The sequence below is a fragment of the Leucopleurus acutus genome (genome assembly GCF_964270905.1).
Source record: "Leucopleurus acutus genome assembly, chromosome: 8".
Classification (NCBI taxonomy): domain Eukaryota; kingdom Metazoa; phylum Chordata; class Mammalia; order Artiodactyla; family Delphinidae; genus Leucopleurus; species Leucopleurus acutus.
In genome coordinates, this window is record NC_139151.1 from 69,073,283 (window position 1) to 69,089,999 (window position 16,717).

Sequence of the window (16,717 nt, forward strand, 5' to 3'; positions counted from 1 at the left end):
TTGAGTCTTTTGCCTCTCCATATGAACTTTAGAATCAGTTTGTCAACATCCATAAAATATCTTGCTAGGATTTTTATTGGGATTGCATTGAATCTATAGATAAAACTGGGAAGAACTGGCGTATTAATACTGAGTCACGAATATGGAACATCTCTCCATTTATTTAGCTCTTCTTTATCTCTGATAATTTTCCTATCTTTGAAGTCTGCTCTGTCTGAAATTAATATATCTAGCCCTGCTTTTGATGAGTGTTAGCATTTACTTTTAAAATTGTGGTATAACTGATATACAAAATTATTAGCTTCAGGTGTACAACATAATGATTTGATATTTGTATATATTAGAAAATGATTACTTACTTCTAGTTAACATCTGTAACTATACATAGTCACAGAATATTTTCTTGTAATGAGAAATTTAAAGATTTACTCTCTTAACAAGTTTTTTTTTTACATCTTTATTGGAGTATAATTGCTTTATATTGGTGTGTTAGTTTCTGCTTTATAACAAAGTGAATCAGTTATACATATACATATGTTCCCATATCTCTTCCCTCTTGCGTCTCCCTCCCTCGCACCCTCCCTATCCCATCCCTTTAGGTGGTCACAGAGCACCGAGCTGATCTCCCTGTGCTATGCAGCTGCTTCCCACTAGCTATCCATTTTATGTTTGGTAGTGTATATATGTCTATGCCACTCTCTCACTTTGTCACAGCTTACCCTTCCCCCTCCCCATATCCTCAAGTCCATTCTCTAGTAGGTCTGTGTCTTTATTCCTGTTTTACCCCTAGGTTCTTCATGACATTTTTTTCTTAAATTCCATATATATGTGTTAGCATACGGTATTTGTCTTTCTCTTTCTGACTTACTTCACTCTGTATGACAGACTCTAGGTCCATCCACCTCATTACAAATAGCTCAATTTCGTTTCTTTTTATGGCTGAGTAATATGCCATTGTATATATGTGCCACATCTTCTTTATCCATTCATCTGATGATGGACACTTAGGTTGTTTCCATGTCCTGGCTATTGTAAATAGAGCTGCAATGAACATTTTGGTACATGACTCTTTTTGAATTATGGTCTTCTCAGGGTATATGCCCAGTAGTGGGATTGCTGGGTCATACGGTAGTTCTATTTGTAGATTTTTAAGGAACCTCCATACTGTTTTCCATAGTGGCTGTACCAATTCACATTCCCACCAGCAGTGCAAGAGTGTTCCCTTTTCTCCACACCCTCTCCAGTATTTATTGTTTCTAGATTTTTTGGTGATGGCCATTCTGACTGGTGTGAGATGATATCTCATTGTAGTTTTGATTTGCATTTCTCTAATGATTAATGGTGTTGAGCATTCTTTCATGTGTTTGTTGGCAGTCTGTATATCTTCTTTGGAGAAATGTCTATTTAGGTCTTCTGCCCATTTTTGGATTGGGTCTTTTTTTTTTTTGTTATTGAGCTGCATGAGCTGCTTGTAAATTTTGGAGATTAATCCTTTGTCAGTTGCTTCATTTGCAAATATTTTCTCCCGTTCTGAGGGTTGTCTTTTCATCTTGTTTATGGTTTCCATTGCTGTGCAAAAGCTTTGAAGTTTCATTAGGTCCCATTTGTTTATTTTTGTTTTTATTTCTATTTGTCTACAAGGTGGGTCATGCTGTGATTTATGTGATAGAGTGTTCTGCTGATGTTTTCTTCTAAGAGTTTGATAGTTTCTGGCCTTACATTTAGGTCTTTAATCCATTTTGAGCTTATTTTTGTGTATGGTGTTAGGGAGTGATCTAATCTCATACTTTTACATGTACCTGTCCAGTTTTCCCAGCACCACTTATTGAAGAGGCTGTCCTTTCTCCACTGTGCATTCCTGCCTCCCTTATCAAAGATAAGGTGACCATATGTGCGTGGGTTTATCTCTGGGCTTTCTATCCTGTTCCATTGATCTATATTTCTGTTTTTGTGCCAGTACCATACTGTCTTGATTACTGTAGCTTTGTAGTATAGTCTGAAGTCTGAGAGCCTGATTCCTCCAGCTCTGTTTTTCGTACTCAAGATTGCTTTGGCTATTCGGAGTCTTTTGTATTTCCATACAAATTGTGAAATTTTTTGTTGTAGTTCTGTGAAAAATGCCAGTGGTAGTTTGATGGGATTGCATTGAATCTGTAGATTGCTTTGGGTAGTAGAGTCATTTTCACAATGTCGATTCTTCCAATCCAAGAACATGGTATATCTCTCCATCTATTTGTATCATCTTTACTTTCTTTCATCAGTGTCTTATAATTTTCTGCATACACGTCTTTTGTCTCCTTAGGTAGGTTTATTCCTAGATATTTTATTCTTTTTGTTGCAATGGTAAATGGGAGGGTTTTCTTGATTTCACTTTCAGATTTTTCATCATTAGTGTATAGGAATGCCAGAGATTTCTGTGCATTAATTTTGTATCCTGCTACTTTACCAAATTCATTGATTAGCTCTAGTAGTTTTCTGGTAGCATGTTTAGGATTCTCTACGTATAGTATCATGTCATCTGCAAAGAGTGACAGCTTTACTTCTTCTTTTCCAATTTAGATTCCTTTTATTTCCTTTTCTTCTCTGATTGCTGTGGCTAAAACTTCCAAAACTATGTTGAATAGGAGTGGTGAGAGTGGGCAACCTTGTCTTGTTCCTGAGCTTAGTGGAAATGCTTTCAGTTTTTCACCATTGAGGACGATGTTGGCTGTGGGTTTGTCATATATGGCCTTTATTATGTTGAGGAAAGTTCCCTCTATGCCTACTTTCTGCACAGTTTTTATCATAAGTGGGTGTTGAATTTTGTCGAAAGCTTTCTCTGCGTCTACTGAGGTGATCATAAGGTTTTTCTCCTTCAATTTGTTAATATGGTGTATCACATTGATTGATTTGCGTATATTGAAGAATCCTTGCATTCCTGGAATAAACCCCACTTGATCATGGTGTATGATCCTTTTAATGTGCCGTTGGATTCTTTTTGCTAGTATTTTGTTGAGGATTTTTGCATCTATGTTCATCAGTGATATTGGCCTGTAGTTTTCTTTCTTTGTGACATCCTTGTCTGGTTTTGGTCTCAGGGTGATGGTGGCCTCGTAGAATGAGTTTGGGAGTGTTCCTCCCTCTGCTGTATTTTGGAAGAGTTTGAGAAGGATAGGTGTTAGCTCTTCTCTAAATGTTTGCTAAAATGTACCTGTGAAGCCATCTGGTCCTGCGCTTTTGTTTGTTGGAAGATTTTTCATCACTGTTTCAATTTCAGTGCTTGTGATTGGTCTGTTCATATTTTCTATTTCTTCCTGATTCAGTCTTGGAAGGTTATACCTTTGTAAGAATTTGTCCATTTCTTTCAGGTTGTCCATTTTGTTGGCATAGAGTTGCTTGTAGTAGTCTCTTAGGATGTTTTGTATTTCTTTGGTGTCTGTTGTAACTTCTCCTTTTTCATTTCTAATTTTATTGATTTGCATCCTCTCTCTCTTTTTCTTGATGAGTCTGGCTAATGGTTTATCAATTTTGTTTATCTTCTCAAAGAATCAGCTTTTAGTTTTATTGATCTTTGCTATCGTTTCCTTCATTTCTTTTTCATTTATTTCTGATCTGATCTTTATGATTTCTTTCCTTCTGCTAACTTTAGGGGTTTTTTGTTCTTCTTTCTCTAATTGCTTTAGGTGCAAGTTTAGGTTGTTTATTCGAGATGTTTCCTGTTTCTTAAGGTAGGATTGTATTGCTATAAACTTCCCTCTTAGAACTGCTTTTGCTGCATCCCATAGGTTTTGGGTTGTTGTGTCTCCATTGTAATTTGTTTCTAGGTATTTTTTGATTTCCTCTTTGATTTCTTCAGTGATCACTTCGTTATTAAGTAGTGTATTGTTTAGCCTCCATGTGTTTATATTTTTTACAGATCTTTTCCTGTAATTGATATCTAGTCTCATAGCGTTGTGGTCGGAAAAGATATTTGATACAATTTCAATTTTTGTAAATTTACCAAGGCTTGATTTGTGACCCAAGATATGATTTATCCTGGAGAATGTTCCATGAGCACTAGAGAAAAATGTGTATTCTGTTGTTTTTGGATGGAATGTCCTATAAATATCAATTAAGTCCATCTTGTTTAATTTATCACGTAAAGCTTGTGTTTCCTTATTTATTTTCATTTTGGATGATCTGTCCATGGGTGAAATTGGGGTGTTAAAGTCCCCTACTATGAATGTGTTACTGTTGATTTCCCCTTTTATGGCTGTTAGTATTTGCCTTATGTATTGAGGTGCTCCTATGTTGGGTGCGTAAATATTTACAATTGTTATATCTTCTTCTTGGATCGATCCCTTGATCATCATGTAATGTCCTTTGTCCCTTCTAATAGTCTTTATTTTAAAGTCTATTTTGTCTGATATGAATATTGCTACTCCAGCTTTCTTTTGATTTCCATTTTCATGGAATATCTTTTTCCATCCCCTTACTTTCAGTCTGTATGTGTCTCTAGGTCTGAAGTGGGTCTCTTGTAGGCAGCATATATATGGGTCTTGTTTTTGCATCCATTCAGTCAGTCTGTGTCTTTTGGTGGGAACATTTAGTCCATTTACATTTAAGGTAATAATCGATATGTATGTTCCTATTCCCATTTTCTTAATTGTTTTGGGTTTGTTATTGTAGGTCTTTTCCTTCTCTTGTGTTTCTTGCCTAGAGAAGTTCCTTTAGCATTTGTTGTAAAGCTGGTTTGGTGGTGCTGCACTCTCTCAGCTTTTGCTTGTCTGTAAAGGTTTTAATTTCTCCGTCAAATCTGAATGAGATCCTTGCTGGGTAGAGTAATCTTGGTTGTAGGTTTTTCTCCTTCATCACTTTAAATATGTCCTGCCAGTCCTTTCTGGCTTGCAGAGTTTCTGCTGAAAGATCAGCTGTTAACCTTATGGGGATTCCCTTGTGTGTTATTTGTTGTTTTTCCCTTGCTGCTTTTAATATGTTTTCTTTGTATTTAATTTTTGACAGTTTGATTAATATGTGTCTTGGCGTATTTCTCCTTGGATTTATCCTCTATGGGACTCCCTGTGCTTCCTGGACTTGATTAACTATTTCCTTTCCCATATTAGGGAAGTTTTCAACTATAATCTCTTCAAATATTTTCTCAGTCCCTTTCTTTTTCTCTTCTTCTTCTGGACCCCTATAATTTGAATGTTGGTGTGTTTAATGTTGTCCCAGAGGTCTCTGAGACTGTCTTCAAGTCTTTTCATTCTTTTTTCTTTATTCTGCTCTGCAGTAGTTATTTCCACTATTTTTTCTTCCAGGTCACTTATCCATTCTTCTGCCTCAGTTATTCTGCTATTGATCCCATCTAGAGTATTTTTAATTTCATTTATTGTGTTGTTCATCATTGCTTGTTTCATCTTTAGTTCTTCTAGGTCCTTGTTAAATGTTTCTTTCATTTTCTCTATTCTATTTCCAAGAATTTGGATCATCTTTACTATCATTATTCTGAATTCTTTTTAAGGTACACTGCCTATTTCCTCTTCATTTGTTAGGTCTAGTGGGTTTTTATCTTGGTCCTTCATCTGCTGTGTGTTTTTCTGTCTTCTCATTTTGCTTATCTTACTCTGTTTGTGGTCTCCATTTTGCAGGCTGCAGGTTCGTAGTTCCCGTTGTTTTTGGTGTCTGTCCCCAGTGGCTAAATTTGGTTCAGTGGGTTGTGTAGGCTTCCTGGTGGAGGGGACTAGTGCCTGTGTTCTGGTGCATGAGGCTGGATCTTGTCTTTCTGGTGGGCAGGTCCACATCTGGTGGTGTGTTTCGGGGTGTCTGTGGACTTATTATGATTTTAGGCAGTCTCTCTGCTAATGGTTGGGGTTGTGTTCCTGTCTTGCTAGTTGTTTGGCATAGGGTGTTCAGCACTGTAGCTTGCTTGTCGTTGAGTGAAGCTGGGTGCTGGTGTTGAGATGGAGATCTCTGGGAGAATTTTGCCATTTGATATTATGTGGAGCTGGGAGTCCTCTTGTGGACCAGTGTCCTGTAGTTGGCTCTCCCACCTCAGAGGCACAGCACTGACTCCTGGCTGCAGCACGAAGAGCCTTTCATCCACACGGCTCAGAATAAAAGGGAGAAAAAGTAGAAAGAAAGAAAGAAAGAAAGAAAGAAAGAAAGAAAGAAAGAAAGAAAGAAAGAAAGAAAGAAAGAAAGAAAGAAAGAAAGAAAGAAAGAAAGAAAGAAAGAAAGAAAGAAAGGAAGGAAGGAAGGAGGAAGGAAGAAAGGAAGGAGGGAAGGAAGGAAAGAAAGAAAGAAGATAAAATAAAATAAAGTAAGATAAAATAAAATATAGTTATTAAAATAAAAAATAATTATTAAGAAAAAAAAATTTTTTAAGGAAAAAAAAAACCAAAACGGACGGATAGAACCCTAGGACAAATGGTGGAAGCAAAGCTATACAGACAAAATCTCACACAGAAGCATACATATACACACTCACAAAAAGAGGAAAAGGGAAAAAAATAATAAATCTTGCTTTCAAGTCCACCTCCTCAATTTGGGATGATTCGTTGTCTATTCATGTATTCCACAGATGCAGGGTACATCAAGTTGATTGTGGAGCTTTAATCCGCTGCTTCTGATGCTGCTGGGAGAGATTTCCCTTTCTGTTCTTTGTTCTCACAGCTCCCAGGGGCTCAGCTTTGGATTTGGCCCCGCCTCTGCGTGTAGGTCGCTGGAGGGCGTCTGTTCTTCCTCAGACAGGACGGGGTTAAAGGAGCAGCTGCTTCGGGGACTCTGGCTCACTCAGGCCGGGGGTAGGGAGGGGTGCAGATGCGGGGTGAGCCTGTGGCGGCAGAGGCCAGCGGGACGTTGCACCAGCCTGAGGCACGCCGTGCATTTTCCTGCGGAAGTTGTCCCTGGATCACGGGACCCTGGCAGTGGCGGGCTGCACAGGCTCCCCAGAAGGGGGCTGTGGATAGTGACCTGTGCTCGCACACAGGCTTCTTGGTGGCGGCAGCAGCGGCCTTAGCGTCTCATGCCCGTCTCTGGGGTCCGCGCTTTTAGCCGCGGCTCGTGCCTGTCTCTGGAGCTCCTTTAAGCAGCGCTCTTAATCCCCTCTCCTCGCGCACCAGGAAACAAAGAGGGAAGAAAAAGTCTCTTGCCTCTTCGGCAGGTCCAGACTTTTCCCCGGACTCCCTCCCGGCTAGTTGTGGCGCACTAACCCCCTGCAGGCTGTGTTCACGCCGCCAACCCCAGTCCTCTCATGCTCTCTGACCGAAGCCTGAGCCTCAACTCCAGGCCCCGCCCGCCCCGGCTGGTGAGCAGACAAGCCTCTCGGGCTGGTAAGTGCCGGTTGTCACCGATCCTCTGTGCGGGAATCTCTCCGCTTTGCCCTCCGCACCCCTGTGGCTGCGCTCTCCTCCGCGGCTCCGAAGGTTTCCCCCTCCACCACCCGCAGTCTCCGCCTGCGAAGGGGCTTCTAGTGTGTGGAAACCTTTCCTCCTTCACAGCTCCCTCCCACTGGTGCAGGTCCCATCCCTATCCTTTTGTCTCTGTTTATTTTCTTTTCTTTTGCCCTACCCAGGTACGTGGGGACTTTCTTGCCTTTTAGGAGGTCTGAGGTCTTCTGCCAGCATTCAGTAGGTGTTCTGTAGGAGTTGTTCCAGGTGTAGATGTATTTCTGGTGTATCTGTGGGGAGGAAGGTGATCTCCACGTCTTACTCTTCCACCATCTTCCCGATCGTCACAACTTTCAAATATGCAGTACAGTACTATTAATGATAGTTGCCATGCTATACATTACAACCATTTGTTTACTTTTAATTTGTATGCATCTTTATATTTAAAGTGGGTTGCTTATAGACAACATATAGTTAGGATTTGTTCTTGTTCCACTCTGACAATCCATGTTTTTAAACTGGTACTTTTAGACTTGACATCAAAGTGATTATTAATATAGCTGGATTAATATCTACCATATTCACTATGGCTAGTATATATTTAACTTTATAAGAAACTGCCAAAATATTTCCTGAAGTGGCTGTACCATTTCGCATTTCCACCAGGCATGTATGAGTGTTCTAGTAACTCCACTAATGTGTACATAGTAGTAAATAATTGTGGTTTTAACTTAAATTTCCCTAATGACTATGACATTGAGCATCTTTTCCTGTGCTTATTTTCTATCGTTTTTCCCTTTTGTTGAAGTGTTTGTCCAAATCTTTTCCTCATTTTGTAGTGGATTGCTTGTTTTATTATTGTTGAATTTTGAGAGTTTTTTATATATTGTGGATGCAAAATTATTATCAGATATGTAATATCTGATAATGTTTTCCCCAATCTGTGGATTGCATTTTCATTTTCTTAGCAAAAGTTTTAAATTTTGCTGAAGTCTAATTTATCATTTTTTAAATGGGTTGTGCTTTGGTGTCGTGTCTTGTCTAAGAACTCTTTGCCCAACCCCAGATCCCAAGGTCACAGTGGCTTTGTCCTATACTTTTTCCTAAAAGATTTTTAGTTTTATGTTTTACATTTAGGTCTAGGATCCATTTTTTTTTTTTTTTTTTTTTTTTTTTTTTTTGCGGTATGCAGGCCTCTCACCATTGTGGCCTCTCCCATTGCGGAGCACAGGCTCCGGACGCGTAGGCTCAGCGGCCATAGCTCACGGGCACAGCCGCTCGGCGGCATGTGGGATCTTCCCAGACCGGGGCACGAACCCGTGTCCCCTGCATTGGCAGGCGGACTCCCAACCACTGCGCCACCAGGGAAGCCCTAGGATCCATTTTGAGTTAATTTCTGTATAAGGTGAGAGGTATAGGTCGAGACTAATTTCTTTGCCTATAGATGCCCAATTGTTCCAGTTGTTGAAAAGACTATTATTTAACCATTTAATTGCCTTTGCACCTTAGTTGAAAATCAATTGATCATATTTGTGCATGTGATTTCTGGACTCCCATTTCTGTCTCATTGATCAATGTAGTTATTCTTTTGCCAATACCGCACTGTCTTTTTTTTAAATTAATTTTTATTGGAGTATAGTTGATTTACAATATTGTGTTAGCTTCTGCTGTACAGCAAAGTGAATATGCTGTACAGCAAAGTGAATCGGTTATACATATACATATATCCACTCTTTCTTAGATTCTATTCCCAGATAGGTCGTTACAGGTATCGAGTAGAGTTCCCTGTGCTATACAGTAGGTTCTTTTTTTTTTTTTTTTTTTTTTTTTTTGCTGTACGCAGGCCTCTCACTGTTGTGGCCTCTCCTGTTGCGGCCTCTCCTGTTGCAGAGCACAGGCTCCGGATGCGCAGGCTCAGCGGCCATGGCTCACGGGCCCAGCCTTTCTGCGGCATGTGGGATCTTCCCGGACCGGGGTATGAACCCGTGTCCCCTGCATCGGCAGGCGGACTCTCAACCACTGCGCCACCAGGGAAGCCCTACAGTAGGTTCTTATTAGTTATCTATTTTATATATATTCGTGCGTATATGTTAATCCCAATCTCCCAATTTATCCCTCTCCCCCTTTCCCCCTTGAATACTACATTGTCTTGATATACTTAGACACACTGTGGTGTTAAAGTAAGCATGGTAATCAGGTCGTGTGGGTCTTACAAAATTGTTTATTTGTATGTTTATTTAAGTATCTACATGTCCATTGGTCCACTCCCACTCAACTCTTATGTAGTTGTATAGAAATAGTGTTTAATGTGGGATGCAGGTGCTTCTTAACATGATGTGGGGTGAGGATGTCAAAAATAAAAGCAGAGGGGCGGGCAGCATCTTAAAATACCCAGTCTCCCACCAGTCCCTCCCTCTGGGTGCAAAGCAGCCCCTTCTACACCAGAGGGCGCACCAAGCAGGCACTTAAGCTAGCTCTGCCAGGATCCCCTCTTCCCAGTTTGGTCCCAAGCTGGTCTCCCAGATTCACCTCTCCCTGCTCTCATAGCCTTGGTTTTCTGGCCCCTATATTTGGAATAATGACGCCTCCCACGCAGGAGGCAACGTCCTACCAAAGGTACTAAGGATTCCAGGGGCAGATGGTAGTCCTTAGGGAGGAGGGAGGCTGGAAGCTTCCTCTTGTCTGAGGGACCTTGCGAAAAGAGCAGCCGTAGTGAGACCCATTTTGTTGCCTTCTTGACTTCCCTCAAAGGACAAAGGCTGGGGCAGAGATGGAGGAGTGGCGGGAGTGGGAGGGGCATTAAGGGAATGAACAGAGATCTCTGTATTTTGACACAGGACTGCTCCTGTGGGGGTTGAGTGAAGACAAAATAAGGGAGGTTTTTATGGAAGGCTGCGTCTTGGTCTCAATGACAAAAGGCTGGTAGGGTTTGTTTTTTAATTAAAAATTAAATAACTTTTTCCTAATTATAAAATTAAAATAATATGGAAAATTTAGCAACTACAGGAAAGACAACAACAACAACAAAAGGTGGGGAGAATAGTATGTTTCTTAGATATCTCATCATCCAGAGAAATCCACCGTTAGTAGGTTGGTATGTGTTATTTTTTTTATATCTTATGTGCATATTTATAAAATTGTATCCCACCAAACTTCTTTGAAACCTGCCTTTTGCAGGGTCCATCTTTCCATGCCACTCCATGTTCTTCTACTGTATCATTCTTCATGTCCATTTCACATTCCATTGAATAAATGTGCCAGAGTTTATTTAATCAATCCCTTATATGCCTGTAAATTATTTCCAGATTTTGATTTTTGTAAAAATGCTGTAACAATCAACTTTGGAGCTAAATTTCATAAAATATTCATATTTATTTCCTTAGGGGGAATGTGCATGAGCACAATCTAGGATCATGTTAATCTAATTTTAATCTAATGGGATACCATTTTTTATTCTTTCTGGCAGTGGGATTGTAGAGTCAGAGAGTAAATGCATATGTAATTTTGCTAAGTATAAGTAATCTACCATTTTTCATCCCCCCCAGCCATGTGTAAGAGTTCTTGTTTCTCCCAGCCTTACCAGCTGGCTATGTTATCAAATTTCTGGATGACTAGACACAGGGGGACACAGAGCAACATAAACAACAGAAAACAGAAACAGACCCAGAGGCTCACACATAGGAGGAACAAATGGGAAGAGAAATGCCAGCTTAATATGGGGAGACACTTTCTGACAGTGGGAGCTGTCTAATGATAGCAGGGGCTTCTTGGGAAGTGATGGGCTCCCTGTCACTGCAAGTGTTTAAGGAGAGACCAGATGGCCATTCAGCAGAATGTGGTACAGGAGGCTTCAGCAACTTGGCGTCTGGATCAAGGACCTTTAACGCCTGGAGAAAAATCACACAACTATATTGATTGATTGCCTCAATTTAAATCCATGAGCTTTAATTAAGCCTTTATTGCTGCCAGGAAATTGTATGTCCTTAGTCTATTCACTCTCCCATTTACTTCTAGATCATTATTCACACCTTCTCCTCAAAACCTTGACACTTCCTCCACTGTCCTTATTCTCAGCCCCTGACTGTCTTACTTTCCTGATCAAATGACATTGATCAGAAGAGAGCCTCCCCAGACTCCACCAGAACACCTGTACACCACTGGTCTCTGCTCCCAGGTCCTCGTCTCCCGCTAGACTCCATAGGTGAACTTTCCGTGCTCCAAGCTAGAGCCATTTCTTCCACGTATGCACTGGGCCCCATCCCCTTTTCACTACTCAGGGCATTGCTCCAACTCTTCTCTACTATCCCCACCCTCATCTCCTCCTACTTCCCCTCCCTTCTTCGCACCCCTCCATGTCACTAGTCTCCTTACTTTTGCTTCAAAACACCAGGCACACTCTTGCCTTAGAGCCTTTGCTTTGACTGTTTCCTTTCTTTGGAAAGCTCTTCTCACAGATAACCGTCTGCATAACACATAACTACTTTACCTCTATTTACATGGACTGAATTAAAAGACCAGTCTAACTACAGGCTCTTTACAAGAGGTATCTAAAACGTAAGAATACATAAAGGGCCAAAGTAAAAGAATGAACAATTTTCCATGCAAACAGCAGCCAAAATAATGGTAGTGTAGCTATATTAATTTTGAATAAAACTGACTTTAAGGCAAAAAGCATCACTGAGATAAGGAAGACCACCTTATAGTAGCAAAATTTAAAAATTTCCAACAGGATGTAATAATTCTAAATGTATATGCACCTAATAACAGCCTCAAAGTAATATAAAGCCTAAATCCACAATTCTGGTGGGACATTTTAACACACCTCTCTTATTAATTATCTCCTAGCATGAGATAGTCTATTTATATCTCTTTAGTAGACTGTGAGCATCCCAAGGTCACAGATTGCCTTGATCATTTATATTCTGAGCGATGTGCACAGAACTGGCCTTTATTCATTTTTTTACTGGACTAAACTTCCTTCAGCATTGGTGAGGTTACTATCTTCTGAAGTAGCACATTCTTTCTGTGAGAGCATTCCCAGTGCTCTCACTCTTAGAAGGATCTCAGTCTTCTGGATTAAAACCTGTCCTCTCCACTCTCCCAGCTTTCCTAATATGGTTTAGGCATGTATGGGTTTTCGAGGATTTCCCTCCAGGAATGGGTGTGTCTGAGACCAGATCTTTTAAACCATAGGTGGGTATTAATTGCAAGGAATTTAAAATAGATCATTTTTTTCTTTCCTACAGTCCTGGCTGGGCATGGTTTCTATTAGAAGAATCCTTTCTGGACAATTACCCATCCATCCTCAGTAATGTATCTGGGAGTTGGCATTAAGACTTTTCAGTTATTCAGATTGTCAGAATTTTTATCTCCTGGTGAAACTTCTGGAAGCTCTCATGGCAGCTGTTGCATGTGCTCAGGGGCAAAGCTAAAGCTCTTTTTTTTTTTTTTTTTTTTGGTACGGGGGCCTCTCACTGTTGTGGCCTCTCCCGTTGCGGAGCACAGGCTCCAGATGCGCAGGCTCAGCGGCCATGCCTCACGGGCCTAGCCGCTCCGCGGCATGTGGAATGTTCCCAGACCGGGGCACGAACCCGTGTCCCCTGCATCAGCAGGCGGACTCTCAACCACTGCACCACCAGGGAGGCCCCAAAGCTAAAGCTCTTGCCTTTGTCTTTGGCAGGCCCTTAGGCCAGGGCTGTAAATCTGAGCCCATCGAGACCATTGTAACAATTCACTGACGTTCTTGAGAGTTGTAGCACTTCTATAGAGATTTAAATGTGTGGGAGGCTGTGGGGATTGAAAGAGTTTGTAGGTCTTGGCTTTTCTCTGGGTTCCAGTTACTATCCATTTGTACTGTACACCCTCCCCCATAGCTTCTCCATCCTTCTCTGCTCTGCTCAGTGTCCAGAGGAGCTGGTCCTCAGATCACATCCCCTGGGTTATCTGGTTGGGTTTTGCCAGTGGAGGTACTGGCTGGAGGTCAAATGGAAGAGCAGAGAGAGGTTAGAGAAGTTCTTTCCCACTTTGGTGCCATGGTTCTGAGACGACCTCTTCCATGGTTCCAGCAGAGCACCCGTAAGCCATTTCCCCCCTTGCCACTAGACTTAGAGGTGGTAGCATCTTCCCACAGTTGTCAGTACCTGGGCGCCTCAAACCAGTTGTTATTCTCTTATCCTTGACCATAAATAGCCTTTCAGGTCTCCAAGTCCCACCTAAGTGGACTTCTTTTCCTGCTGGGACCTGACTGGGAAACAAAAATATACAGAATATGCCTTCTGCCTGGAAGATGGTTCCTTTCTTTACTTTATGGGCTCGGAGTCCTTGTCAGATACACCTGAGAGGACTCTTGCACTAGGTCTCAGGTGACTCTCTGTGACTCAGAAAAGGAAAGACACTTCCTTAGGGTCACAGAGGTAAGAGAGAAGCCTCTGATTCTTATCCCCCGTGCTGTGCTCTTCCCACTAACGGCTGGGCTTCTCTCGGTGCTGCCTTCACCAAGGAGACATGGGGAGGGGGGATACATTAGGACTTTTAGAATTGTAAGCAAAAGCAAAAAAAAAAACTCAAGCCAGTTTAAGAGAAATAAGAAAAATGTTGTTAGAGTGTAGGGGTGTCTTGTGAAACCTCCAGGACAGGGAAGCTGTTGGGCCTCGCGAACCAGGGGTGCAAACACCCTTCATAGGGAATATTCTTAGAAACCCAAGTCCTTTTCCTTTCAGTGGCTGGGTTTTCTGTCTGGCTGCCTTTATCTTCTTGGCATCTGGTTCCTGGATGGTCTTGGCCACTTCTGTGCTCTGCCACAAGTGAGAGCTACTTCCACCACCGTGCTCAGACCATTCCACAGAAGTTTGCTGAATATCTACTATGTGCCAGGCACAGCACTGGAAGGTAGGTCCTCCGTTCTTGTGGAGTGGGGCACTGGGGAGACAGATAATAGTCAAACAAATAAATAAACAAGGAAATTTCAGAGAGTGATAAGTGGTATTAACAGGGGAATGACAGGGGAGGGGCTCTTTTACTTTGGGTGGTCAGGGAAGAGCTCTCTTAGGAAGATGATGTGACCTGAGACCCTGGTGGAGAGAAGAATCAGGTAGAATTTTGTGAGCCAAAGAAAGGGTCTAGAACTTTTATTCTAAGTGCAATAATAAGAAGCTGTTGGGCTTCCCTGGTGGCACAGTTGTTAAGAATCCTCCTGCCAGATACATATATGCACTACCAAATGTAAAACCGATAGCTAGTGGGAAGCAGCTGCATAGCACAGGGAGATCAGCTCAGTGCTTTGTGACTACCTAGTGGGGTGGGATAGGGAGGGTGGGAGGGAGGGAGGGAGACGCAAGAGGGAAGAGATATGGGGATATATGTATATGTATAGATGATTCACTTTGTTATAAAGCAGAAACTAACACCATTGTAAAGCAATTATACTCCAATAAAGATGTTAAAAAAAAAAAAAAAAAGAATCTGCCTGCCAATGCAGGGGACACGGGTTGGAGCCCTGGTCTGGGAAGATCCCACACGCTGTGGAGCAACTAAGCCCATGTGCCACAACTACTGAGCCTGCGCTCTAGAGCCTGTGCACCACAGCTACTGAAGCCTGCGCGCCTAGAGCCCGTGCTCCACAACAAGACAAGCCACCGCAGTGAGAAGCCTGCGCACAGCAACGAAGAGTAGCCCCTGCTCACTGCAACTAGAGAAAGCCCGTGCGCAGCAGTGAAGACCCAGTGCAGCCAAAAATAAACTAAAGAAAAAAAAAAGCGGTTGAAGAGTTTTAGGTTGGAGGAGGATGTGATCTCACTCACATTGCTAAAGGATGAGTCTGGCAACTTTGTGGTTAAGGGGTTTTAGATGGTCAGGGTTTCAACATGGAGGCAGAGCAGACAGGACAGACTGACTGGTTGGATGTTGTGGGCAGGGGGCTGGTGAGGTAAGAGGACTAAAAATTGCCTCAGGTCTTTTTTTTGATCAGCTGGGAAGAGGTGGTACCGTTTAATGACATGCCTTGATTTCAACCCACAGCCAGCTCCAGAGCCTCCCGTTCTCCAGGTGGGGAAAGGTCTTTCTTTACCAGGCTCACAGCTTCCGCAATGACTCCCAGTGCCCGCCCCGGCCGCCTCTGTCCACAGGCCCCATTGCGTTCAGGAATCTGGGTCAGGTTCTACTGGGGCTGGGAGGGAAGTCCTTCAGGGCAGCACCCCGCGGAGTGAGGTGATGTCCCAGCTGTTTCCCCTCTCACGATAGATGGTAAGCTCCCTGCAATCCCTGCCTTGGAACACTTCCTAGACGCGGGGTCAGCCCGTGTCCCCAGACTCCGATCTGGAGTCGCTAAGTCTGGCTTGTGTGATTGTTCTCACGGACTCCTGGTAAGATGTGTGTTTTTCAGCTCTAGTCTGGCTACGATTGTCATTCCTAATCTGCTCCTTCTACTTCCCAGGGGAGCCGGGCTGTTCCTTCTTTGACTCCTCAAGCCCCTACCCCCATTTCTGCCCCTTTATTTGCCACAAGTCACCTGGCCTCCCACTGCAGAAAAGGCCCCTGCCCTGCCCCTCCCCCAGCCCATCTGAGCAAGCACCTGGCCTTCCCTCTCAGCAGCAGGTGCACCTCTGCACTGTGTTCTTGCACTGCACGCTGGGAAACTCGTGGACCTACGCTCAGACAGACCTGGGTCTGAACCTTTGATCTTCCACTCACTGGCTGTGTGATCTCAGGAGAGCTACTTAACCTCTCTTGCCCTCGTTCCTCACCTCTAAAGAGGGGAGAGTAATAACTACATCACTGGATCGTGGTGAGACACAAACAAGGTAAGTCATAGAAAGTGCTTAGTACAGCAGGTCTGTATATGGGAAGAAGTCAGTGACTGACTTCTTATGTAATAATAGTAGTTTTTTTTTTAATTTATTTATGGCTGCGTTGGGTTTTCGTTGCTGCGCGCGGGCTTTCTCTAGTTGCTGTGAGTGGGGGCTACTCTTGGTTGTGGTGCGTGGGCTTCTCATTATGGTGGCTTCCCTTGTTGTGGAGCACGGGCTCTAGGTGCGCAGGCTTCAGTAGTTGTGGTGCACGGGCTTAGTTGCTCCGCAGCATGTGGGATCTTCCCGGACCAGGGCTCGAACCCATGTCCTCTACACTGGCAGGCGGATTCTTAACGACTGCGCCACCAGGGAAGCCCATAGTAGATTTTTATTATTATTATTTTGCTCCTTTTCCCAAGACCTCACTTCTTCAGTTACCCTCGAAGCTCATCTTTCTCCCTGAACCCGGGGAGCACAAGAAGCAGAGGAAACAGTAGATTCATGCTGGAGAAGCCAAAGTGGTTTCTAGAGACAGGCCCTTAGCAGGCTTCCTTCCAGAAGGACACCTGAAGCTGTCCTCAGGCT